Genomic DNA, 26044 nt, shown 5'->3' with positions numbered 1-26044 from the left:
GTGTGTGTGCGGGGAGCTTTTCTGGTGCGCGCCCCCCACTTTCTCCGGGAGTTGGCAAAGAGATGAGGAAGTTGCAGAAAAGTGTAATTTTTCTAAAAAATAGCTGGGAGTACAGTTCAACTTGGATGAGGGAGTGTAATTTATAAGGAATTGCTCTTGTATTCTATAACTTTTGTGAGTATTTTCAAGGAATTTGTAACCCATTGGGGGGGGAAATGGCAACGTCATGAGGCCAAGTTAAAAAACAAAAAGCCCGAGATCTCAAACCGTAAACACAGCAGGACCCCAATTACGCTTTATGGTCCAAACTGGGTTTTATAAATCTCATTTACAAACACTTGAGAGTACTTCGCCCCCCCCCCCAGTGTTTCAGTGGGTGGTGGAAATGTGAACGTTACCTCAGTTTTCTATTTTACTTCTTAAAAGAGCTTTTCCTTACTTTCTAGTAACGAATATACCTAGTATCTTCAGAGGTAAGCAATACCCACTTTTTCCATAGTATCTTCAGAGGTAAGCAATACCCACTTTTTTCAAATGAACTAAAAAAACTTTTAGAAAGGGAAGGAAGCAGCTTGTGGGAGCCCGAGAGAGGCTTTGTGACGGTTGGATTTTTTTCTTGCTTTTGTGAATGCCTTTGACTCACCGGTTCCACCTTAACCTTGAACTGGGAGTGTTTTACCTCTTCTCCACCTGGGTGCTGGGCCTCTGAGAGAGAAGGCGGGGCTCCGGGCCTATCCTTGGGAAACCTAAGGGACTCAGCAAGTCAGTGGTGCCTGAGCCCGGCCGCTATCACCTGCCTGGGTCCTGGCTCTGGTTCAAGGCAGAGCCCCTAATGGTTGGTCGTTTTGGCCGTTTAGTGATGTCCGAAAGGCTTCCCGAAAGTAGACATTTGAGAAAAAATTGTTGTGGATGTTGATGAGAAAGAGTAGTGTTTTTAATTTTCCCCAATGAGGGGGAGGTATTAAAAGCAAGGAAAAGAAATNTGTTGTGGATGTTGATGAGAAAGAGTAGTGTTTTTAATTTTCCCCAATGAGGGGGAGGTATTAAAAGCAAGGAAAAATTTGAAATAAGAGTAAGAAGGACTGAGACAGGGTTCATTTTTTGTTTTATTTTCCACTGACCTTTACCATATAATTAGTATCCTCTGCTCCTAGGAGGCTTGGGTTTCTCTAGGACTTAACCCTTTCTGCAAGGAGCCTTGAGCCCCATGTGAATTTCATCAGACTATGTATCTTGATAACCTAGGACTCTGGAAACCTGTTGTTCTGTTCGAACTGTTCTTCCACCACTTAAATACACAGTTCATGTTTAGATTTAAAATGTCCCCAGAATGTGTGGTCGGGAGTGAACCTTTTACCATCAAATAATAAGGCTAATTTTTGGTACCTCTAAAACGCTAAATAAACTATTTACCAGGTGGGGGTAATCCACAAATTATATCTGACCCATTATGCACCAATTAGGGCAAATTACTATATGTAAGATGATCAGGTTTTTTGTTTTTGTTTTTTTCCTTTTCCAAAGACCTAATTGGCAGCACAAATTAAGATGAGTGACGGTTTTTCCAGTGGAAATGTTCCTGTTCATCATAATTTAAATGTGAGCAGATTATAGTCTCTTTAAATTAGAGAGGTTCAATGGGGTGGGCAGGTGACTGCAGATAAGAGCCCTTAATGAACGTTTCAGGCACAGCAAGATGTTAAATTCGTGCGGTTCTACCCGGTATCCAGCCTTATGAATAAAGCAGTGTGATGAACCGCCCGAGGCGGCATTAGTGCACAGTGGCTTTTAGTCTGACACACACAGTAAATAGAATTTCCATCTCTTGGAAAGGGCAGAGTGGGAAGGGCTTCCAGCAAAGCAGCTTAGGCCCGATGTTACGAGAAGACCGTGATTTAAACCATCTAGCTTCTGCTTTTTTGCAACCTTACCTACGTGTTGGATTTGGTGTCCACTGACCGGGACCACAGCTCCCAAGGGTGTAGCCCTTGTTGGGCTGACCACCGTGTCTTTGTGTCTGTATGTCCGACGACAGGAGTAATACTCGGTGAAGGCAAGGGTATGGTCCCTTTCTGAGAGCTCTCGGTGGTGCAGCCCTGAATTGCTAGAGGATGAGACTGCTTCCACCTCCTAGCAGAGGAAGCAGCAGGTCCTGATGTCAGTGGCGTCCTGTTACTCTCTTCTTGCTCTAGGATGCAGGTTGGACTCCCACAGAGGGAAATGAAGCTAAATGGTCCCAGGGTTACTATGGAGCCTGCTGTTGTGGTAAAGTGGTAAAGAGGCATTTCTCTGGTGCTGACCTCATAGCTACAAAGTGTCCTTTTCTGATTCTCTGACTTAATGTGTGTACCCAGAGCCTTAGAAGCTGCTCACAGAAGGGGATGGTTTGTGACTTCTTGGAAGGACAGCACAGTGATTTGCCACGAAGAGCTGAATTCTCAGTAATGCAGAGGAATTTGAGAGCTCGCAGCAATTGTGATGTGATCAGGCACACAGGACAGAAATCCGTGACATAATTGTGACTTAAAACAGTTTATGAATATTACAGTAAATTGATGAAAAAGATCGATAAAGCCATTCAAATAGAACAGGCATGTTCATTTTAAACTGTTCTTGAGAGTTCTGCTTTACCCATCAGCACTTTCTCTGAGCTACAGTTTACAGTTTTTACCTCCAAGATAACGATTTTGTTTCATTAAAGATAGCTTTATTCACCAAAGTAGGATTGATAGAAGCTGATCGAGGAGCCTTATCTTATAGAGATAAGGCAGTATTAGTAGGACTATTTTATTTTCTTTTTGGAAAGCAGTGGTTTCTGAATGTTTTTATTTTTAAAGTTTTTAACTTTAATTCCTATAGTTAACATACAGTGTTCTGTTAGTTTCAGGTGTACAATACAGAGAACCAACAAATTCTGTACATTACTCAGGGCTCATCATGAGAAGTGCGCTCTGAATCCTGGTCACCTCTTTCACCCATTCCTCACCCAGTTCCCCTCCAGTGACCATCAGTTTGTTCTCTCTCTGAGTCTCTTTAAATAGAACCACGCAGAGATATTTGGTAAATAGGGCTGAAGATAACATGCTGAAGACTTTGTCTTCCACAGTGTCAAATGCTGCCGTCTGTATGCCGTGTGCAAAATAAACGCTGTAGTCTCAAAGTTAAAGGGGCCAGAGTTTGAGTTCCTATAGCTGATGGCTTCCTGCCTGTTTTCCTTCTTACTCATCATCTGATGACAGAGGGCTCCCTGACTGGGTTAGTCCATTTAGCAGATACTCTTTGAGCACTTACTATGTGCTCGGTACTAAGGTCACCCTGGAACTCCTTGCCTCTTTCGCCTCGGCCAGAACTCAGCTGGCTGCCGTGCCATGGGGACGTACAAGTCCTTGGGTTTTGGGAATGGGAGAAGACCTGAAGAGCTGTCCTGCCCCAACCCCCCATGGAAACTGTCATTTCCTTGTGTCAGATTTAATCCTCATTGTAGTTCCGAAGTGGCTTGTATTATCTATATTTTAAAGATAAGGTGAACTAGAGCCATTTGCTCTGGGCAGCCCAGCCAGGAAGGGGCTGAGCCAGGATTCTGTCCTCAGAGCCAATGCCTGATATGCCACTAGACTCACGAGATCTTGGCAAGTCACACAACTTTCACTGAAATAGGAGGATAGAAATCTTTGTCCAACTTATAGTGCCACTGAGTTAATCAAGGACATGCTAAGTATAATGTATTATTTAAATATAAGGGGTTGTCAGCCCTTTTGGGTTTTCTCATAATACCTTTGCTCCTCCCTTTAACTAGAAGGGCTGGGGCATGAACAGCAGCTGGTCTGGTTCTTTTTTAGAAACTGGCCAGATGAGGCTTTGGACGGGATTCCTTGGATACTGACCGTGAAAGTCAGCATGGGAGCATGAATCAGATCCAGAAGGCTTTTACATAGGAATGATCTTTAGAAGAGTTTCGTATTGTCCAAGTAGTATCCTATTCATAGAAGCTGAAATAAAAACAAAGTTGGAACTCCTGCTCTACCTCCCCTGCTCTCTGGGTGTCATTTTCTAGATCTTTCCCATCCAGTGTTTACCTGTGTTTAGTCACCACTTTTGTCTAATTTTGCAGTATGATTGCAGTTTGAATTCTGTCTTTAGCACGGTCCATGCTATTTTTGAGCAGCTTGGAGGTCTTCATGGTTTTCACTTTCAATGACTGTGACATTTCATTGAGGTTTGTCTTTTATGTACTTTTCCGTTGAAAGCCTTTTCTTTATCAGAAGGAACTTTGCAGTGAATGCCTTGGGGTAGGTACATGCCTTGTGCCTAGTGCTGGGGTCCACACTGTCTTTAATTACCATTTCTTTGTCCAGTCCTTCCTGTCTCCCAAAAGGAATGTGTGTGCTTTGCGGTGGATGGGAGTCTCTGACGCGATGTTTTTCCCCCTTTATTGTGCTGTGTTAGCGGAGAGAAAGCAGTGTTGACTCAGGTTAGAACCAGGGCTCATGATACCTAGACTGAAACATTGTTTTCTTCCTGAACCTAGAGCACCTAGCAGTGTGTTTTTAGTTTGCGGGAACGTGGAGAGTAGTCTCAGAGGTGTATGTTCTTTACTACCTAGGAAGCCTAGAAGATCCCCGCATGTGCTCATGGACGCTTGTGCTCATGGACGCTTGTGCTCATGGACGCATAGTGGCAGTGCCTGTGGATTGGGCCCTGCTGGAATTTTGCAAGTTGGTCGCGTGGGTGCTGGAGGGCGGGAATACCCTGCTCTGAGCTCCTCCTGTGTGGCACCGAATCACGTTGTTTGCCTTCTTTTATATTGCTTATTTCAACTACAGATCATCTCCTAGACGTCTGAAAATAGATGTTCATTGAAGGTTGGATGTCTAAAGGTAGAACCGTAGGTTCCTAATAAGGGATTTCTAAGAGCTGAGAAGAATGTGTTTCTGGATCTGGGTGCTGGTTCAGCAGTTTGTAACACCTTATACCAGGCTGTGCACTTGAGCCAAATGCACTTTCCGTCGCACTTCCAGTGCCTAACAAATACCATATAGAATCCCTATGAATGAGTCCTAAAGCCTGTGCTTGCAGACCGCCTGGCCTGCCCAGGGGTGTGAGTGACAACTTGCCAGGCGTCTTGTACCCTTCCAGTTGTACAGATATCTTCCGCACTGGGCGTGGCCCAGCGATCCCTTCCCATAGACCCCCTCTGATGTTCCTGCAAGCCCTCCAGAGCGGCCGCGCAGCTGTTGGGGCAGCCCAGCTGTTGGGGCAGCCCGCCCTCCGTAAACTCTGCTGCAGGACGCTCCTAGTACCTGCAGAGTCGCCTGTGTTCATGATCTGAGCTCCGGCATCTAGGTCTTTCGGCCTGGGCTGCCTGCTGGCAGACCTCACCCTCTGTTAAAAGGGCTCTAGGATTTACCCCACGTTAGTGGGTGGTGACCCTAAATCATGTGGCAGGCCAAAATGATAATTATCCCGAATGTGCAGGGCCTGGCATATAGCAGGTGTTAAAGATATGTTGAATTGTAAAAAAAAAAAAAGTCTCTGGCTGTCCCTGTGTAGTGAGAGGAAGTATGAGTTATGACAGGCTGCAACGTCCTTTAGTGGGGCTTCTCAGATTCTTCTGTGGGACTGATGGCCTCTGCCTGTTTTCAGCCCAGGTCCTGTGTGAGCCTGCCCCAGGGGCCCGGAGGTGCTGCACCCCACCCTGTCTGTGCGGGGGGCCTTTTTCATCCATCTCCAGTTTTATCTTTAAAAGTTAGGCCTATTTTGCATTCTTTTCCATAATATATTTTTATTTATTTTTAACACAAAAAAGGATTTTTAAAATTACTCTCCTGGGAGAAAAATTCCCCTCCCTTGTCCCGCCTGTGGTCTTGAAAGCCTTGCGGCTGTCACTGAGCTCCTCAGTTTGAGAAGCGTGGAAGTGCTTGCTGAGTGTAACATTCAGAGAGCATATCTGTAATAAATCCTGAAATAGAAAAGATAACCTCCCTACCTTCTTCCCCTACCCCATAATATCTTTGTACTGAAAGCTCCATGACTTTGAGGGTAGTTAAATGGGGAAAACAAAACAAAAATCCTTTAGTTGATATTGAAATAAATCCCTAAGCATTTTTTTTTAAATGCAGAATGTCTAGTGCCTTTATTTTGTTCTGCATTAACACGGGTTTAAAATGGGNGCCCACCTACGCACACCCAACAGGGACCGGGAGGTGGCGCGCCCCCACTCCGCCCCAGCACCTCTTCTGGAGCTCCTCCACTAAATTTTCTTATCAATTGGGCAGGAAGGAGGTCATGGGTTCGTTTCTTTTTTGGTCTTTTTTTNCCTGAAATAGAAAAGATAACCTCCCTACCTTCTTCCCCTACCCCATAATATCTTTGTACTGAAAGCTCCATGACTTTGAGGGTAGTTAAATGGGGAAAACAAAACAAAAATCCTTTAGTTGATATTGAAATAAATCCCTAAGCATTTTTTTTTAAATGCAGAATGTCTAGTGCCTTTATTTTGTTCTGCATTAACACGGGTTTAAAATGGAAAGAAAAATAAAAGTGCATTTAAAATTACTGCTTATTCTTAATTCTCTTCCCCACCCCTCCCCCGACAATTGGTTCCAGGCTTTTTTTTTTATTGGGGGAGTATTTTAATTAAAACAACGGAAGGCAGTGGGGCTCCTGCAGCCATTCCCGCTCACACGGGCCTCTGACATGAGGCTGCCCGGCCTGACCTGACCTCCCACAACAAAGCCCCGCTCGTTCTGCTGGAGCTCGCTGCCGGCCTCAGCGTCCCACCCACGGCACCTGCTCGGCGGGCCCTTCCGCGCACGGGGTGCATCGTCTTCCCTGGCTGTGACCGGGGCCTGAGAAAGGCGGCACAGCCCCTGCGGCACAGTGCCCGGAGCTAAGCGGGGTCAGCAGCCTGCACGGGCCACGCTGCAGGGATTGTTCAGCGCCCCCCCACCCCCCAGCAGGGCTGACGTGTGTCCAGAGGATCCCTGTATTAAGGCTGGTGGGGGCGCCGTCTGAGTGCTACCCGAAGCGGTAACGCGCTCTTCAGTGACTTTCAGTGGTGCACGTGGGCCCAGCGTCCTCACAGAATGCTTTTACGTCGTCGCTGGGCAGCTGTTAGGCTCTGTACGGAGGCTCTCTGGTTCTTTTCCTTCCGGGTAAACGGGAGGACTGCATTTTCCTGGCCTTTGTAACAGGCAAGGCTGTTTGATCTGCTTTGGCCAACAAAATGTAAGAAGTGTTGTGTGTCACTTCTAGGTGGAATTTTTATTTTATAAGAAGACTTTTTTTTTTTTTAAAGAGAGGGGTAGAGAGAGATGGGTGGGGGCAGAGGGGCAGAGGGGAAGGAGACAGAATCTTAAGCAGGCTCCATGCGCAGTGCAGAGCCCAATATGGGGCTCGATCTCAAGACCCTGAGATCATGACCTGAGCTGAAATCAAGAGTCGAATGCTTAACTGACTGAGCCACCCAGGCGCCCCCAGGTGGAGTTTCTAAATGCCAGTGCGTCATCATTTGCCACGTGCCCTTCCCTGTGCTGCCCTTCCCTGTGCTGCCGCACCTGCTGGCACTCCAGGTACCGGTCGCTGTGTCAGCCCAGGTCCTGTGTGAGGACAGTGTGGAAGAGTGTGGGGTGTTTCACCTGCTGGCCCGGGATGAACAGGTCATGAACACGAGAGAAAGCTTGTTTTGTCTCAGCCCTGGAAGATGTGGAATTGTTTGTTACCGCTTCATAACCGGACACGTCCTGACACACAAAGGCTCTCCTACTTCGGTGGTTGGATTCACTGTGTGGCGTTCATCTGAGTGAGCTGGGGCTGTGGTGGTGATGGAGCTCTTTTGGCTTCTCCTCGATGGTTAGTGTAATGGGGTGAGGTCAGTGCTCCTGCAGTAACGGGTTCGGAGGTCAGGGGCAGTCAGTGCCCTGTGGCGAGCAGGAGAGCCCCCCGGAAGCAGTAGTCGTTCTTGTCCAGGATACCCGTAGTCCCTTGTTGAGAAACACTGAGCTGATCATCCAGTTTGATAATCAGTCTTTTAGGGTCCAGTGAAATCTTGACATTGGCTTCGTATTTCCTGTCTGCTGACCTGTTCGCAAAAGGAAATCACCCAGCGTTTCCCAAGTGGTTTGGCTCACTTCCTGCCCAGGACCTCTGCCACAACCCCAGTTCCTCACCTGGATAGCTCTGCTAGGCCCTCTGCACATACATGCCTGTGAGTTTCTCCTCATTTACATGATCTCTTTTTGAAATAACATTGGTGACTTGTTTTGGCTTTTCTTTTATTGTGGTAAAGTATGCATAACATAAAATTTGCTGCATTAAGTATAGTCACGTTACTATGCAGCGGTCACCTGTGTCCACCTCCAGAACGTTTTCATGAGCCTACACCGAAACTCTACCCATTCAACACCAACTCCCTGCTGCCGCCAGCAGTAACCACATTCTCCTTTTCTGTCTCTATGAGTCGACTATGCTAGGTATGACTTGGAAGTGGAATCATATAATATTTATCCTGTTGGGTCTTCTTTATTTCACTCGGCGTAATGTTTTCAAGGTTCATCCATGTTTATATCTATCAGAATTCCAGTCCTTCTTCAGGCTGAATGATCATTGCCTGTATGTACCACATTTTGTTCATCTGTTCATCCAGCCATGCCAGTTGGGCTCTTTCTACCTGTTGGGTATTGTGAACCATGCTACTGTAAACATTGGTGTAAAATAACTGTTTGAATCTCTGATTTCTGTATTTTTGGACCTACACCTAAAGTGGAATCCCTGAACTCTGTGGTGGTTCTGTGTTCGAGTGTTTGAGGAGCTACCATATTTTTGCCACAGCCGCTGCCTTGTTTCACCTCCCCACCAACGCTGCACAGAGGTTCCAGTTTCTCCACATCTTCACCACCACTTAATGTGTGTGTGTGTGTGTGTGTGTGTGTGTGTGTGTGTAAATAATAGCCACCCAGAGGATGTGGAGTGGGATCTCACTGTGGCTTTGATTTCCATTTCCCTCATGATTAGTGATGTTGAGCATCTTTTCACTTGCTTACTGGCCATCTCTTTATTTTTGCTGAAATGTCTATTTAAGTCTTTTGCTCTTTTAAATTGGGTTTTGCTGTTGGTGTTGAGCTGTAGGAGTGCTCTGTATATTCTGGATATTAAACCCTTACCAGATATTTTCTCCCATTCTGTAGGTTGCCCTTTTCAGTCTCTTGATAGTGTCCTTTGATGTCTAACAGTTTTTGATTTTGCTGAAGTCCAGTTTATCTATTTTTTTCTATTGTTGCCTGTGCCTTTAAGACCATATATGAGAAATCATTGCGAAGTCCAGTGTCATGAACTTTTTCCTTTATGTGTTCTTCTAAGAGTTACGTAGTTTTAGCTTCTAGTTTTAGGTCTTGGATACATTTTGGGGTTTTAAAAAAATTTTTTTTATAGATTAATGGCTTAAGGTAAGGATCCACCTTCATTCTTTTCAGTGTGGATGTCCAGTCTTCCCAGCATCATTTCTTGAAAAGGCTGTCCTTTCCCCCATTGAATAGTCTTGGCACTTGGTCTGAAATAATTTGACCAGCATGTATGTGAAGGTCGATTTCCGAGCTCATTGTTTTATTGCACTGGTGTGTATGTCTGTCTGTCTTTTTTTTTTTTTTTTTTTAAAGATTTTATTTATTTAAGAGCGAGAAAGAGAGGGGGAGAGAGAGCATGGGGGGAGAGTGAGGGAGAAGCAGACTCCCTGCTGAGTAGAGAGCCCGATGTGGGGCTCCATCCCAGGACCCTGAGGTCATGACCTGAGCCGAAGGCAGATGCTTAACCAACTGAGCCACCCAGGTGCCGCTGTATGTCTGTCTTTCTGCTAGAACCACACTGTTCGGATTACTGTGGCTTTGTAATAAGCATTGGAATTTGTAAGGGTAAGCCCTCCATGATGGTTCTTCTATGTATGTATGTATGTATGTATGTATTTATCAAAGATTTTATTTTTAAGTAATCTCTACTCCCAATGTGAGGCTTGAACTCACAACCCCTGAGATCAAGAGTTGCACGCTCCACTGACTGAGCCAGCCAGGCAACCCCTAGTTTTTCTTTTTAAAGATTGTTTTTGGTTATTCTGAGTCCCTTGAGATTCCACATGAGTTTTAGGAAGGGCTTTTCTCTTTCTGCAAGAAAAATGTTGCTGGGATTTTGATAGAATTGCATTGGATCCATAGATAGGTTTGGGTAGTATTGTCACGTTCACAGTATTGAGTGTTCTGACCATGAGTGTGTGATGCTTTTTCATCTTCTTCAATTTCTTTCAGTGATGTTTTATAGTTTTCAGTGTAGTCTTTCTGCTTGTTGCCTCAGTTAATTCCTAAGTTTTGTTCTTTCTGATGCTATGGTAGATGGAATTGTTTTCTTAATTTCCTTTGCAGGTTGTTCATTGTTAGTGTGTAGAAATGCAACGGATTTTTGTGTGTTGATTTTGTACCTTGCAACATTATTAACCTAGCTAATTGGTGCTCACGGTTCTGTGGAATCTTTAGGCTTTTCTATATATATGATCATGTCACCTGCAAACATAATTTTACTGCTTCCTTTCCAATTTGGATGCCTTTTATTTCTTGTATAATAGTTCTGGCTAGAGCTTCAAATACTATGTTGAATAGAAGTAGTGAAAGTGGGATCCTGGTCTTGTTGCTGATCTTAAGGGAAAGCTTTCAGTCTTTCACCGTGGAGTATGGGGTTACCTATTTTTCATATATGGCCTTTAGTATGTTGAAGTTTCCTTCCATTCTTTGTTGATTGTTGTTTGGTTTGGTTTTATCATGAAAGGGTGTTGACTTTTGTCACATGCTTTTTCTGCATCTGTGGAGATGATCATGTGTTTTGTTTTCTATGTTGAACCATCTTGCATGCCAGAAATATATCTCATTCGGTCATTTTGTGTAATCCTTTTACTATGCTACTGAATTTGGCTTGCTAGTGTTTTGTTGAGGATTTTTGCATTGATATTCACAAGGGATATTGCTTTGTACTCTTCTTGTAGGTCTTTGTCTGACTTCAGCGTCAGGGGAATACTGGCCACATGGGATGAGTTAAAGAAGTGCTCTCTTCATTTTTTGGAAGAGTTTGAGAAGGGTTGGTGTTAGTTCTTCTTTAAAAGTTAAATAGAATACGCTAGTGAAACCATCTGGGTCATGGGATTTGCTTTGGGGTGGGGGCTTTTGATTACTGATTCAAATCCTTAGTAGTTATAAGTCTATTCTGATTTTCTATTCGCGAGTCAGTGTTGGAGGGTCATGTGTTTCTAGGAGTCTATCCATTTCATCTAGCTCACCCATCTGGTTGGCGTTCAGCTGTTCACAGTACTCTCTGATTATCCTTTTTATTTCTTTAAAATTGGTAGTGATGATTCTACTTTGTTTCTGTAATTTGTACCTTTTTTTCATAGTCGGTCTAGCTAAAAGTTGGTCAATTTTGATATTTTCAGAGCACCAACTTTTGGTTTTGTTGATATTTCTCTGTTGGTTTTCTGTTCTCTATTTATATCTGCTGTAATCTTTATTATTTCCTGCCTTCTGTAATCTTTGGGTTTAGTTTGCTATACTTTTTCTAGTTCCTTTTATGGTGTAAAATTAGTTTGTTGGTTCAATATCTTTCTTAATATAAGTGTTTACAGCTTTAAATTTCGCTTTTAACATTGCTTTCTCTGCACAGTGTAAATTTTGGTACGTTTTGTTTTCATTTTCACTTATTTGAAAGTGTTTTCTAATTTCTCTTGTGATTATTTCTTCTTGGGAGTAACCCCTTGGGTATTTGAGAGTGTGGTGTTTCATTTTCATGTATTTGTGAATTTGCTAGTCTTCCTTCTGTTATTGATTTCTAGTTCCATTCCATTCTGATGAGAAAAGATAATTTGTATGATTTTAACTGTTATAAATTTATTCTGACTTATTTTATGACCTACTTATGGTCTGTCCTGGAGTATTTTCCACGTGACCTTGAGGAAAACGTATCCTGTGTTGGTTGGAGTGTTCTATCTATGTCTGTTAGTTCGAATTGGTTTTATTGCCCAGTTCCTTGGTTTCCTTACCGATCTTCTTAGTCTATCCATTATCGAAAGTGGGATGTTGACGTCTCCAGCTTTTACCATAGAACTATTTCTCCTTTTATTTCTGTCAGCATTTGCCTTATAGGTTTTGGAGCTTGAAGTTTCATGCATGTGTATTTTTAATTGTTATGGCGTCTTGGCTAATTGACCCTTTCATCCATATGCAATGTCTGTGTAATTTTTTTTTTTTTTGACTGAATGGCTACTCTGAGATTAATATAGTCATTACATCTCTCTTTGGATGACTATTTGCATTTGCATATCTTTTCCGTCCTTTCACTTTTCAGCCTAAATGTCTTTTTTAGGTATGAAGTGAGTCTTCTGTAGACAGTGTATAGTTGGGTCCTGTTTTTTTTTTTTATTCTTTCTGCCGATCTGTGTCTTTTGATTACGGAGTCTAATCTATTGGCGTTTAAAGTGGTTAGTGTTAGGGAAGGACTTTGGCCATTTTGTTTTGTTTTCTGTATTATTCTTAATAACTTTTTTGACCCTTGTTTCCTCATTCCCACCTACCTTTGTGTTTTGTTGCTAAATGGCATGTTTTGGTACCCTCTTTTCCTTTTCTATGTATTCTATAGATTTTCTCCCTCTGTGGTTAGCTTGGGGGTTACATATAACTTTCTACAATTGAAATAATCTAATTTGAATGATACCAGTTAGTCAGTGGCATACAGAAACTCTGCTGCTCCACAGCTCCTCCCCTCCTTTTGTTACCAGTGTCACCAGTTCTGTCTCTGTGCATCATGCACCACAGACTCACAGGTGCATTTTTATACTGTGGAAAACAAAAAGTGAAATTATAGACTGAATTTACATTAATACCAGTATTTATATTTTACTTCAGAACTTTGTATTTCCTGTGGCTTTTTTCCTACTCTCTAGTGCCCTTTCATTTCATCTTGAAGAACTCCCTTTAGGATTCCTTGTTAGGCAGGTCTGGTGCCAGTGAACTCTCAGCTTTTGTTTATCTGGTAATGTCTGAATTTCTCCCTCATTTTTAAAGGACATTTTTGCCAGATAAAGAGTTTTTGGTTGACAGTTTTTTCTTTCAGTGATTCAAATATATCATTCCACTGTCTCCTGGCCTCCAAGGTTTCTTCTGAGCAATCAGCTGATAATCCTTTTGAGGATTTCTTGTGTGTGATGAGTTGCTTTTCTCTGGCTGCTTTCAATATTCTCTTTTTCTTTGTCTTTCACTGGTTTGATTATAATGTGTCTCAGTGGGGGTCTCTTGGGTTTATCCTCTTGGGGTTTATTGGAGTGTCAAGTCTCCCATCGAACTTCGGAAGTTTTCGGTTGTTATTTTGTCAAAAAGTCTCATTCTTTGTTCTGCCTCCTCAATTTGATTTTGAACTTGTAATGAAACTTTCAATTTGGCTATTATGTTTTTTCACCTCCAGAATTGCTGTTCCTTTTTATAATTTCTCCTTGTTGATATCATTTTGCTTATACAGTTGACCCTGAATAACACAGATTGCAACTGTGTGGGTCCACTATGCATGGATTTTTTATGGTCCAGTACTGTAAATGTATCATCCTTATGATTTTTTTCTTTTTTCTTTTTTTTAAAGATTTTATTTATTTATTCGACAGAGATAGAGACAGCCAGCGAGAGAGGGTACACAAGCAGGGGGAGTGGGAGAGGAAGAAGCAGTCTCATGGCAGAAGAGCCTGATGTGGGGCTTGATCCCATAATGCCAGGATCACGCCCTGAGCCGAAGGCAGACGCTTAACTGCTGTGCCATCCAGGCGCTNTGATGTGGGGCTTGATCCCATAATGCCAGGATCACGCCCTGAGCCGAAGGCAGATGCTTAACCGCTGTGCCATCCAGGCGCCCNTGTGCCATCCAGGCGCTCCCCCTTATGATTTTCTTAATATGTTTCTCTAGCTTAGTTCATTGTAAGAATACAATGTATAACACATACAACATATCAAACCTGTTAATGGACTCTGTGTTATTGGTAAGACTTCTAGTCAACAGTAGGCTATTAGTTAAGGTTTTGGGGAGTCAAAATTTACATGTGGATTTTCAACTGTATGAGGGGGTCGGTGCCCCAACCTGTGGCGTGCAAGGGTTAACTGTGTATCATTTTCCCAATTTAGTTTTTTGTGTTTTCCTTTTGTTCTTTGAGTGTATTTAAGTTAGCTGTCTCTTGTCCAGTAAATCCTCAGTCTGTGCTACCTCCCGGACAGTGTCTGTCAGTTTGTTTTGTTCTTTTGAATGGGCCAGTTTTTCTCTCTGTATGTCTTTGATCATCTGTTGAAAAGTGGGTGTTTGAGGAAACAGCCACCTCTTCTGGTCTTTGCAGACTGGCTCTGTGGCAGGGAAGTCATTCATTGATTAGTTGGCCATGCACTGAGCCTGGAAACCTGAAAGTCTTGTCACATCTTTGCTGAGCATGTGTCTGGCCTGGCCCAGCCCGGTGTGAGGCTTTCCCGATTCCGGATGTACACTGCTGCTTTGGAATGCCTTGGTTTCCCAAGGGGTCTTACCCAACAACTTCTTGGGGCTTTGGGTGGTCTGTTGTATTTCTCCGTGCATAAACTCTCCATCTCAGCCGTTTGTAGGTCTGTAGTCCCCTGCGACTTCCATGAGCAATGGCTGGAGCTTTTCCCTTTGGGAGAGTGAGTTAGGTGAGAGAGGGACCAGTCCCTTGAGGCAGTCCCTGATTGGTTAGAATGTTGCAGTCAGTGTCCTAAGGAACTGCATTCTGCATATGATTTGCAGTGTTTAGTAAACCACTTGCCTATTTTTATATAATTATAGGCAAATTTGAATAGTAGGTTAATAAGTCTTTCAATTATTATAATGAGTTTGGGTTTTTAAAAAAAATTTAGGTGAAATTCACATAACATCGAATTAACCATGTTAAAGTGAACAATTCATGGGACCTTTTGGGTCTGGCTTCTCTTACTTAGTATAATGTTTTGCAGGTTGACCTACGTCGTAGCATGGGTCGGTGCTTCATCCTTTTTATAGCTGAATAATAGCCCTCTGTATATTGTATATACTACAATTTCTTACCCATTCATTTGTGTTGGACCTTTTGGCTACTGTAAGTAGTCCTATTAACATACATATGCATGTATCTGAAGCACCTCTTTGCAGTTCTTTTAGTTATATACCCAAGAATGAAAGTGCCGGGTCACATAGGAGTTCTGCGTTTGACTTTCTGAAGAATCATCAAACTGTTGAACCACTGCATATCCGCTAGCTGTGTATAAGTGTTCTGGCTTCACCGCATCTTCTCCAGCACTTTCTCCCCATGATTTTTGGACTCAGAGGATGTGAAGGGGTAGCTTGTATTTTTTATTTGTGTTTCCCTAATNTTCTCCAGCACTTTCTCCCCATGATTTTTGGACTCAGAGGATGTGAAGGGGTAGCTTGTATTTTTTATTTGTTTCCCTAACGACTAATGACGTTGAACATCTTTTCATGTATTCGTTGTTCATTTATATATATGTATTTTTTTTGTGGGGGGAGAAATATATATCAAGTCCTTCATGCATTTTTCTATTGGGCGATGCTTTTTGTTGCATCATTGGAGATCTTTGTATATTCTGAATGCTGGGTCCTTATCACTTAAATGTTTTGCAGCTCTTTCTCCCATTCCATAGGTTGCCTTTCACTTTTTTTTTTTTTAAAGATTTTATTTGTTTATTTGACAGAGATAGAGACAGCCAGCGAGAGAGGGAACACAAGCAGGGGGAGTGGGAGAGGAAGAAGCAGGCTCATAGCAGAGGAGCCTGATGTGGGGCTCGATCCCATAACGCCGGTCACGCCCTGAGCCGAAGGCAGACGCTTAACCGCTGTGCCACCCAGGCGCCCCTGCCTTTCACTTTCTTGATAATGTCCTTTGATGAAGAAATGTTTTTAGTTTTGATGAGGTCCAGTTTAATCAGTTTTTTTCTTCATGTTGTTCATGGTTTTGGCCTCCTATTAAGCTTAGGCTTTTTGATTGAATTAAATGCTAAATACTAACGAGTAGGTAGTTATTTTATTGAAAAACAGCATTTGGCTGGAATGTCGTTTGGAAGGGTGTGAACGAGCTGCGTGCCCTTGAGGAGCAGGCTGAGGTTTGGTCCTTTCTGAGGGGAGGTGCTCCGGTTGATGGATGAGATCTTGTCCCACTCTGGTCGTCCTTGACTTATGATCCTCTTAGCTATAAATAAATAGTTCACATGCTCCATCACTCTGAGTTGAACCATATTTTCTGGAGATTTTCAAATCTCACCGCATATACTTTTAAAAAACGAACTCCCCTGCTTTAGATGTACATGACCACATTGGTGTTTTGCAACCTCAGGCCCACTTGTCCGCCCACCAGTTCTGTATCAGGGTGCTTGTCTTGTCACATCCTCCCCATCGCCAAGCGTGCTCTTAACGGACAGAGAGCATGGCTGGGTTGCTAGCTGAGAAGGAACCTTGTCTTTATTTCTCTTGCTTTCATTACTTAGGGAGGTTGAAGACTTGAAATTTTTTTTTTTTTTAAAGATTTTATGTATTTATTTGACACAGAGACAGCCAGTGAGAGAGAGGCAAGCAGGGGGAGTGGGAGAGGAAGAAGCAGGCTCCCAGCAGAGGAGCCCAGAATGCTGGGATCATGCCCTGAGCCGAAGGCAGACACTTAATGACTGAGCCACCCAGGCGCCCCAAAGACTTGAAATATGTTTTAAGCCTTCTCTGTGTTCCCTTTTTCGTGAATTTTCTTTGTTTTACCTATTTTATCTGTGTGACTCTTGGAACACTTCATTTTGTAAGGACTTTTCAGTAACGATAATTTGTCTATTCGTGGCAGATCTTTTCTCCCAAGGGTTTTTTTTTTTTTTTTTTTTTTTTTTTCCCGTCTAAATTTGTTTTCTTTCAAGGCATTTAGAACTGTTAAGTGGTCCACGCTACTGGTCTTCTCCATCTTGATCTCCTTTACTTGGGGCTTAAAGTCTTCCTTATTCAAGGGCCAGCTGCATATTCATATAAATTATATTCTCCTCTGTGGTTTGTTTACCTTTTAACTCTTTGATCTTCTGATTCATAGGTAGTATCAAGAGAGAAGCAAAATGGACTGTTGAGTTCACCTCAAATAGGCAGTTTTGTCAGCATCCTTTATTGACTTACTGACATCTCTTTCCCATTGATTTGTGGTGTTTTTCCTATCAAATTTTAATTATATGTACTAGGATCCATTTCTAGGCAATCTGTATGTTCCACTGTTTCTACATCATTTTCTTTCTTTCTTTTTGACCGAGACTTAATTTATATACAGTAAAATTCATCCTTTTTATCACTGCTCAAAAATTCCCTCTGACCTCTAGTGTCAGGCAACCATGGATGTGTGTTCTCTCTAGTTTCTCCTTTTCCAACATGTCACAAAAGTGGAATCAGAAAATATGTAGCCTTTTTTCACTAGGCCTAATGCATCTGAGAGTTATCCGTGTAATTGTATCTATCAGTAATTTATTCCTTTTTACTGCCAGCAGTAGTCATGGTGTGGATGTACGGTGTTTGGTTTATCCATTCCCCAGCTGATTTGGATTGTTTCTGGGTTTGGGAATAAAATTGCTGATGACAAGTTTTTTGTGAACCTAAGTTTTCATTTCATTTCAGTAAACACCTAGGAGCAGGATTGCTGGATCATGTGGTAAGAATATGTTTTAACTTGATGAGAAGCTGCCACATTGTTTTCCAAAGTGGTCCCGCCATTTTGCGTTTCTGCCAACCATTTAGGAGAGTGGTGGTTGCTCCAGATCCTTGTCAGTCAGCACTTGGCGTTGTCCTGTTTCCTTAAGCCATCCTGGTAGGTAGATAACCGGGTCTTGTTGTAGTTTTAATTTGCATTTCCCTAGTGGCTGTGGATGTCAGACATCTTTTCATGTGCTTATCTGCCATCCCTGGATCTTTGGCGAAGCGTCTGCTCGCATCTTTTGCCCATGTTTAGATAGGATTCTTTTCTTACTGAGTTTTGAGGGTTCTTTATGTATTTTGGGTACAGGTCCTTTATCAGATGTATGGTTTGTGGGTGTTTTCTCCCAGACTTGTTTTTTTCTTGTCATTCTCTTTTAAGTGTTTTACAAAAGGTGGAAATTTTTAATTTTGATTGTCAAATTCATACATTTTTAACCGCTGTGCCACCCAGGCGCCCCCAAATTCATACATTTTTAAAATCTGTATTCTGCTTCTGGTGTTGTATCAAAGAATTCTAAAGTCACAAAAATTTTCTCCCAGAAGTTTTAGAGTTTTAGGTGTTATATTTAGGTGTCCTCTACTTTGAGTTAGTTTTTGTAAATGGTGTAAGGTATGTAAGTGTCTTATGGATTGACCAATTTAATCGTAAGCGATTTAAAGAAATGACAGTGTTTGAGATAGAAAATGATGCAAAACAACCCTATGTGGAGGGTTGAAGGAATGCTTTCCTCTGTGTAAAAGCCTCTTTCACACCCTGCAAGTTCTGCTGTCCTTGCTATCAAAATTGCTTTCAAAACACTAAAGGAAAATGCAGTAGTGTGCACAGATTTCTTTTGTGGTGTTCCTTAGGGCTACAAATGGAATTTGTTTCCAGGTGAAATCTATACACTGTTCCTGGAATAAGAAATATTTCCTGAAGCTTTATCAAAATCAGCTCTGGAATCAATTGGCCTTTAAGAAGAATCTTAGTTTCTTTCCTTCAAAAACTAGTAGATGATAAATATATGCCTTCCAGCTAGGAGGTTGTATTTCTTAATGTAAGAAGAATACAATTCTATATCATTGAGATACAGAAAACCTTAGTTTAAAAAATTACACTTAATTTTAAAAATACGGAATTTTAGGTTAATGGTACGCTAATTTGTTTTCAAAGGTGAAGAATTAATTGAAAAGCAGCTGGCAGTTTGAGGCATCTTTTTATAGCTTACTATTTTTTTTATTTAATTGAATTTTAATTAAAGGTTAGGGTGAGGTGGTTACAGTGATACGGAGAGCTCTAGAGCATTGCTTTGTGCTCCTCAAATGCTGGAAGGGCCCCTACTAAATGAGAAGCAAGCAGCAATTTGGCAGGATTGATTTTTATTAGTATAGCTTGGCTGGGATAGAACAAAGCTGGATTTTAAACCCAGTCTAGTTCTGCAGACAGCTCTGTCACCCAGACTTGCAGTGAGCTTCTGGGCTTTGGAACCCAGGTACCTGGGTTGAGGGTGTGGTGCCGCCCAGCATTAGAGCTGAATCCTGGACTCAGGAGGTGATGTTTCTGAACCTGCCTTAGATGAAGCGTTGGGTTCTTACACCACATCCCCCTCAAGTGCTGGTCGCACAAGAAGCAGATGGAGGTCCACACTTGCTCTGTGAGTTTGTGAAAAGAGTGCGTTCATTTAAGGAGGGAAAATTTTCTTTGTTAGTGTGTAGAAATGCAACAGACTTCTGTGCATTCATCTTATATCCTGCAACTTTGCTGAATTCCTATATGAGTTCTAGCAATTTCTTGGAGTCTTTTGGGTTTTCCACATAGAGCATCATGTCGTCTGTGAAAAGTGAAAGTTTGACTTTTTTGCCGATTTGGATGCCTTTTATTTATTTTTGTTGTCTGATTGCTGCGGCTAGGACTTCTAGTATTATGTTGAACAGCAGTGGTGACAGTGGACATCACTGGTGTTCCTGACCTTAGGGGAAAAGCTCTCAGTTTTTCCCCCCATTGAGAATATTAGCTGTGGGTCTTTCATTTTTGGCCTTAATGATGTTGAGGTATGCTCCTTCTATCCCTACAGTGTGGAGGGTTTTTATCAAGAAAGGATGCTGTACTTTGGTCAAATGCTATTTTGGCGTCTGTTGAGAGGATCACATGGTTCTTGTGCTTTCTTTTATTTATGTGGTGTCTCACATTGATTCGCGGATGTTGAACCACCCTGGCAGCCCAGGAACAAATCCTGCTTGTCTATAGCAGCCATGTTCACAGTAGCCAGAATATGTTGAGTCCAGATGTCCATCAACAGATGAATGGATACAGAAGAGGTGGTGTGTGTAACACACACACACACACACACACACACACACACTGGAATATTACTCAACATCAAAAAGAATGAAATCTTGCCGTTTGCAATGATGTGGATGGAAGTAGAGGGTATTATTATGCTAATCGCAAAATAAGTCAGGAAAAGACAGATACCATATGATTTCACTCATGAGGAATTTAAGAAACAAAACAGGTGAACATAGGGGAAGGGAAGGAAAAATAAGACAAAAACAGAGGGAGGCAAACCATAAGAGACACTTAATACAGGGAACAAACGGAGGGCTGCTGGAGGGAGGTCGGGGGGAGATGGGGTAACTGGGTGATGGGCATGAAGGAGGGCACTTGATGTGATGAGCACTGGGTGTTACACCCAACTGATGAATCACTAAATTCTACCCCTAAAACTAATAAGACACCGTATGTTAACTAACTTGAATTTAAATAAAAATTTTTTAAAGAGGAAGATTTTCCCTACAGTTTTTTTTTTTCNATGTGATGAGCACTGGGTGTTACACCCAACTGATGAATCACTAAATTCTACCCCTAAAACTAATAAGACACCATATGTTAACTAACTTGAATTTAAATAAAAATTTTTTAAAGAGGAAGATTTTCCCTACAGTTTTCTTTTTTTTCTTTTCTTTTTTTAAATATTTTATTTATTTATTTGGCAGAGATAGAGACAGCCAGCGAGAGAGGGAACACAAGCAGGGGGAGTGGGAGAGGAATAAGCAGGCTCACAGCGGAAGAGCCTGACGTGGGGCTCTATCCCAGAATGCCGGGATCACGCCCTGAGCCGAAGGCAGACGCTCAACCGCTGCGCCACCCAGGCGCCCCTCCCTACAGTTGTAAATTGTCTTCTAAAGTTGGTCTTTTATTGCAGAATTTTTAAAAATCATGGTAAGTATACATACCTTAAAATTTATCCTCTTAAAAATTTTTAAGTAGCATCAAACACATTGAAATTGTTGTCAACCATGAGTTGTTGGGCAGGCAATCATTTCGTAAAACTGAAACTCTGTACCCATGAAACAGCCACTCCCCTCCCCCACCCCTGGCAGCCTCCCTTCTACTTCCTGCTCACATGAGGTGTCTCACATGAGTGGAATCATAGTCTTTGTCTTTTTGTGCCTGGCGTATTTCCCCTAGCATAACGTCCTCAAGATTCATCCATGTTCTAGCATGTGACAGTATTTCTTTCCTTTTCTCTTTGAGTTAGTTGGTGATGCTCATCACTGAATCAGATGGTGATGACATACCCCTAAGTGCGCAGGACTCGGCTCTTGGTGCTGGAGCGGGTAGCATGGTGAGAAAGCAGCCAGAGCTGGAGAGTCTGCTGTGAGAGCTAAGTGTCCACCGAGGAGGGAGAGCTAGCGTCAAGCAGAAGTCACACCCCAGAGACAGGAACAGAAGACGGGCCTGAAGCTCTGTGCTCCGTATGAGCGTGCGTTCTGCAGACGAGTGTCTGTCTGTCACCAGGGAACTTGCTAAAGATGGGCCATCTCAGACTCTTCCCCCGACAGCCTGTTTCAGACTAGTTCTGTTTATTTTAATTTGCGGAGGTATAATGGACCTGTCACGTTGGTTTCAGGATTTGGTATTTTTAGTTGCCTTCCTAAAGCTGATGAATGCTTCGCCATACGCGTGTACGAGTTTTCGTCGTTCTTCCACCGATGCACACCTGGGTCCCCTTTGTGACTGTTGTCAGTAGTGCGGCGGTGAACAGGGGAAGGGCAGTTTTTAAATTAATTGATTTTTCTGCTTCAGTCAGTGAAAGGAAAACTTGATGGAGGAGGCAGGGCCTCGGGGCAAAGGCGGAGCCAGTGGAGGGACCTTCGGCGCCATCGCAGCCCTGGCGCGCTTGGGGCAGCCGCTGTCAGCGCAGGCGTGCGCATGCGCGCGGAACGCTCACGGCCCAGCATCTTGGCGCAGTCGTAGTTCTGGGCCAGCGCGTGGCGTGGCGGGAAGGCTCAGGCACAGCGCCCAGTGCAGGGTGGGCTCCTTCTGGGTATCGTGGTCGGAGAGAGTGCGGGCATTCTCCAGCTGTTCGCCTGCAGAAATCAGACGCTGCTGGTCAGGCGGGATGCTCTCCTTGTCTTGGACTTTAGCTTCGACATTTTCAGTGGTGTCAGTGGGCTCCACCTCGCGGGCGATGGTCGTGCCCGTCGGGGTTTTCACAGGGATCTGCCTCTCTGTCCACAAGGCCGCCACCACCACCGAACCGCTCTGCCGCCTCGTTGTAGAGAAAGAGGGTGGCGGTGCTATTTATTGTGTTCTTTCTACTTCGTTTTCTTAGCACTCCAGTGTGTGCTACTATTTGTCCCAGACACTAGTAGACCGACCATTGGTAATATTTGAAATTTCGCTCTAAACGTCCCTTGGTGTTCTACAAAGCACCATGGTTCCGCTGTGCACCGTCCCTGAACGAGTGTGAGATCCACCCTGTAGATGTTTGGTTCTCACGTTAGAAGCTGACGTTAGACGACTGGGAGATGTCGCAGCAAGGCCGGAATTCCTGGCTTCTCTGGGAGGGTTGAAGGTGGAGCCCACGGGACCCCTGATCCTGCGTGGCAGTGGTCTGCCGGCACGGAGAGTGGCCGCCCCTTCTGGGCCTGTGTCTTGAGCTCACCAGTGAGCCTCAGCCCGTGGTGTCTTACCGGGAGTGGCCGCCGTACCCTCCTCCTTTTAGCCCCCAAAACTGTTGAGAGTGCATTCCTTGTTCCCGCGAGGAGCGCTAGGGTCCCGTTGAGGGCCTGTGGGTGATCTGTAGTCCTTTCTGAAGGAGGAGCTGTGAATGGGACTGCTTTGTATGCACATGTTCTGGGTGAAACTCTTTAATTCTTGTATAGGGATGGCATAGACTAGACCTTTCACACCTCCCATAGGAAACCCACGACAAACGGATGCCTGTCGATACCTTCAGCGTGGATTACTGATAACCTGCTTTAGGCCGGGCCCCGTGTTAGGTGCTGGGGACTCCACCCTAGTTCCCGTGTCCTTGTAGAGGACTTGACTCCTGGTCCCCACTTGACTCTTGGTGATAAACTGTTATCCCAACAAGGACAGCGTGGACAGATGTAGCGAGTGTATATGAAAGGAATAGAATAAATGTATGTACTTTAAAAAACTATAATTCATTAAACAGTCTTTTCACTTTCAGAAGGATATTTTTTTGATTTCTTTTTGGTTAGCTAGATTGCAGTTGTCTTAATATGCAAGTTTACTATACATAAATGTACTGGTTGGCAGTTTTTAATATTTTCTGTTCAGTTAGTTGCTCTATTATTATCAGTAGTAGTAGTAGTATTTTGTGAGTCTTGTGAGTGGGGTTGCAATCAAATGGAGCATGAGCTTTGGAGAAAAAAGTCTGTCACACTCCCTGTCTACACGCTGCAGCTAGCCAGGGGCTCCCTGGTGACAGACACAGGGAAATGACCGCCCCTTGGGCCTAATGTGCTGTTAGGTTGCTGAACCGCTCACACGTTAGAAGGGCGTCCCCATGAATCTTAGCAGGTGCCGTGCATAGAAATCTTGATTTCTTTGTTAACTCTGTTCAACAGTGTCTTGCACTGAAGACCCTTGAATATCTAACGGAGACTTTTGCTAAATCTTGGAGCTTGTGACTGAAACTCCTCTCTTCACACCTTGTGAGGTTAGGCAGCAAGAAACAGCCCTGTGGCCCCTAGAATGTGTACTGGTTTTTGCTTTTTTCAAAGTGTTCTTTCTTTTTGTTCCTAATTGGTCATTACATCCCCCCTCATGAGACCTCTAGGACAGACTCTGGAGCAGACGTGACGTCCTAGATGAGCCGGGGGGGGGGCGGGGGAGACAGGCTTCGCAGTAGCTGTACCCAGGCTGATGCAGTTGTCCCGGAAGCAGGTTCTCCATATTGCCAGCCTCTCTGTTCCTTCCAGGTGCTTCCATGAAATCATGACAAGGCGTACTCCTCCTCCTTTAACCTTCTTAGGTTAAAACAAGCTTCTGGGCCGGCGGAGCTTTTGAAATTCACAGAAAGCAGACGACAGAAACCAATCTCTTTCTGCCACTGCAGGAACCGAACTTGGGGGCTGTTCCGTAAAATGTTACACACTTACACTCCGATAAGTATTCTCTGTTTCTCTTGTGACGAGTGTTATCTTGGCATGTTGGTTTCATGACAAAACTACTAAAAAGTACCTCTGAAAAGATAAGGGGTGCCAAATACTGTTAAATTTACCTCCTTATGAAAAGTTGCATTTTTCTCCCAAGAACTGTTTCAGGCTTCGTTAGGAGCTCCTGGCATAAATGTGGCAGGTTTTTTTTTTTTTTTTTGTTACTGTTCCTGGAACTCTACTTCTGTGTCTGCCCCTTCGTCCCAAGAGGTGATTTCATTAGATGGTGGGAAAGTGTGTGTGTGAATCCCCTGACACCTTACACTTGGCACATTCATTCTAGGTTTGTGTTCTCTATAAACCAAATGTTAAATGTCCTTTGATTGAACCATTGACTTTTTTTTTTTTTAAAGATTTTATTTATTTATTTGACAGAGACAGCCAGCGAGAGAGGGAACACAAGCAGGGGGAGTGGGAGAGGAAGAAGCAGGCTCCTAGTGGAGAAGCCTGATGTGGGGCTTGATCCCAGAATGCCGGCAACATGCCCTGAGCCAAAGGCAGATGCTTAACAACTGCGCCACCCAGGCACCCCTGAACCATTGACTTTCTCATCATTTTTTAAACAAGCATTAAAATCATGATAAAAACAAGATTAGAGATTAGTGATTTCTGAAATGAACCTAACTGTAAAACTAATTCAATGCACAGAAAAAAAATTCGAAGAATTGAAGTAACTTGAATGTTCAACTGTGTGTGTGTTAGTGCCACATGGTGTGGTCTAGGGAATCCCGAGGGTTCCACAAGGACAAAGTTATTGTTGTCATCATTCTAAATGCCAGTTTCACATAAAAGTGGCTTATTGCAGTCGAGGCGCCTGTCAGTTCAGTGTCCAGCTCTTCATTTTGGCTCGGGTCATGATCTCAGGGTCGTAATCTCAGCAGAGATTGAGCCTGCTTAAGATTCTTTCTCTCCCTCTACCCCTCCCCTTCCTATCTCNCAAAAAAAAAAAAAAAAAAAAAAAAAGAATGTCTTGTAGCAGTAAAAATTATATTAAAATCTCAACCCTTGAGGGCATCTCTTTAATATTCACGTGATGAAATGGGAAGTATAGATAAAGTACCTGTGCATTCCCAAGAACAGAGATTGTCAGGTTATCTCAGGGCAAAGATCTAGGAAATAGTGGGCCTGTATCCCAGGGATGGAAAGAACTGCAAAGAAATCTTAAACTTGGTTGTTGTTGATGGTTATTGTTGGTAGTGGTGGTAGTGGTATAACTTTGAAACTGTTTCGTGTGTATTGTAGATAAAGCAAATGGGTAAGTGTATGAAAAATACTGAGAGTTGGAGCTTTCTTTATGGGGAAAGGGAAATAATGTGGGATTGAGGGAGGTGAGGAAGAATCCTGTCCTTTTGGATTTAAATTCAAGGTGTCACCCTGAATGTGTGATTTAAGACATTTAAAATATCCTGATTATGTCCAAAGAGCTTAGAAGCAATGATACTTAACTAGCAAGGAGGGTACCAAGTCCCCACATCTGATTTCTTAGTGCCTGTGCACCTTGGGAAAATGGCTGATCCAAGGTCTGGGGCAGGTGATGAAGTATAAGGCTAGCTTGGTACACTTGTGCCAGAAAGCAAAGAGGTGCCCAAAGACTGTTAGAGTTGTGTCAAAAGGACACAGAAACGGACTTGAAGGAGCTCCCAATGGCCAAATTTAGGACAATTTGAGCATCAGAAAGAATGGTGACAGTAATGTATTATATAGCACATTGAATTAAAAAAAAATTCCATGAATCTACATGGGAGTGAGAGAAGCAGAGAGAGGGAGAGATAGCGAGAGAGAGAATATTGTGTTATAGAAGAATGCCAGCTAATATATGAAG

General features: G+C 43.2%; 1 protein-coding gene across 6 annotated transcripts in view; it reads left to right on the top strand.

Moving 5' to 3' along the window:
• CDCA7L (cell division cycle associated 7 like) overlaps positions 1 to 26044 on the top strand; it is a 45079-nt gene that overhangs the window by 866 nt on the left and 18169 nt on the right. The gene's annotated exons all lie outside the window — the stretch shown is intronic.

This window comes from Ailuropoda melanoleuca, chromosome 1, assembly GCF_002007445.2.
Source record: "Ailuropoda melanoleuca isolate Jingjing chromosome 1, ASM200744v2, whole genome shotgun sequence".
Classification (NCBI taxonomy): Eukaryota; Metazoa; Chordata; class Mammalia; order Carnivora; family Ursidae; genus Ailuropoda; species Ailuropoda melanoleuca.
This window is presented reverse-complemented; position numbering and strand designations above follow the sequence as displayed.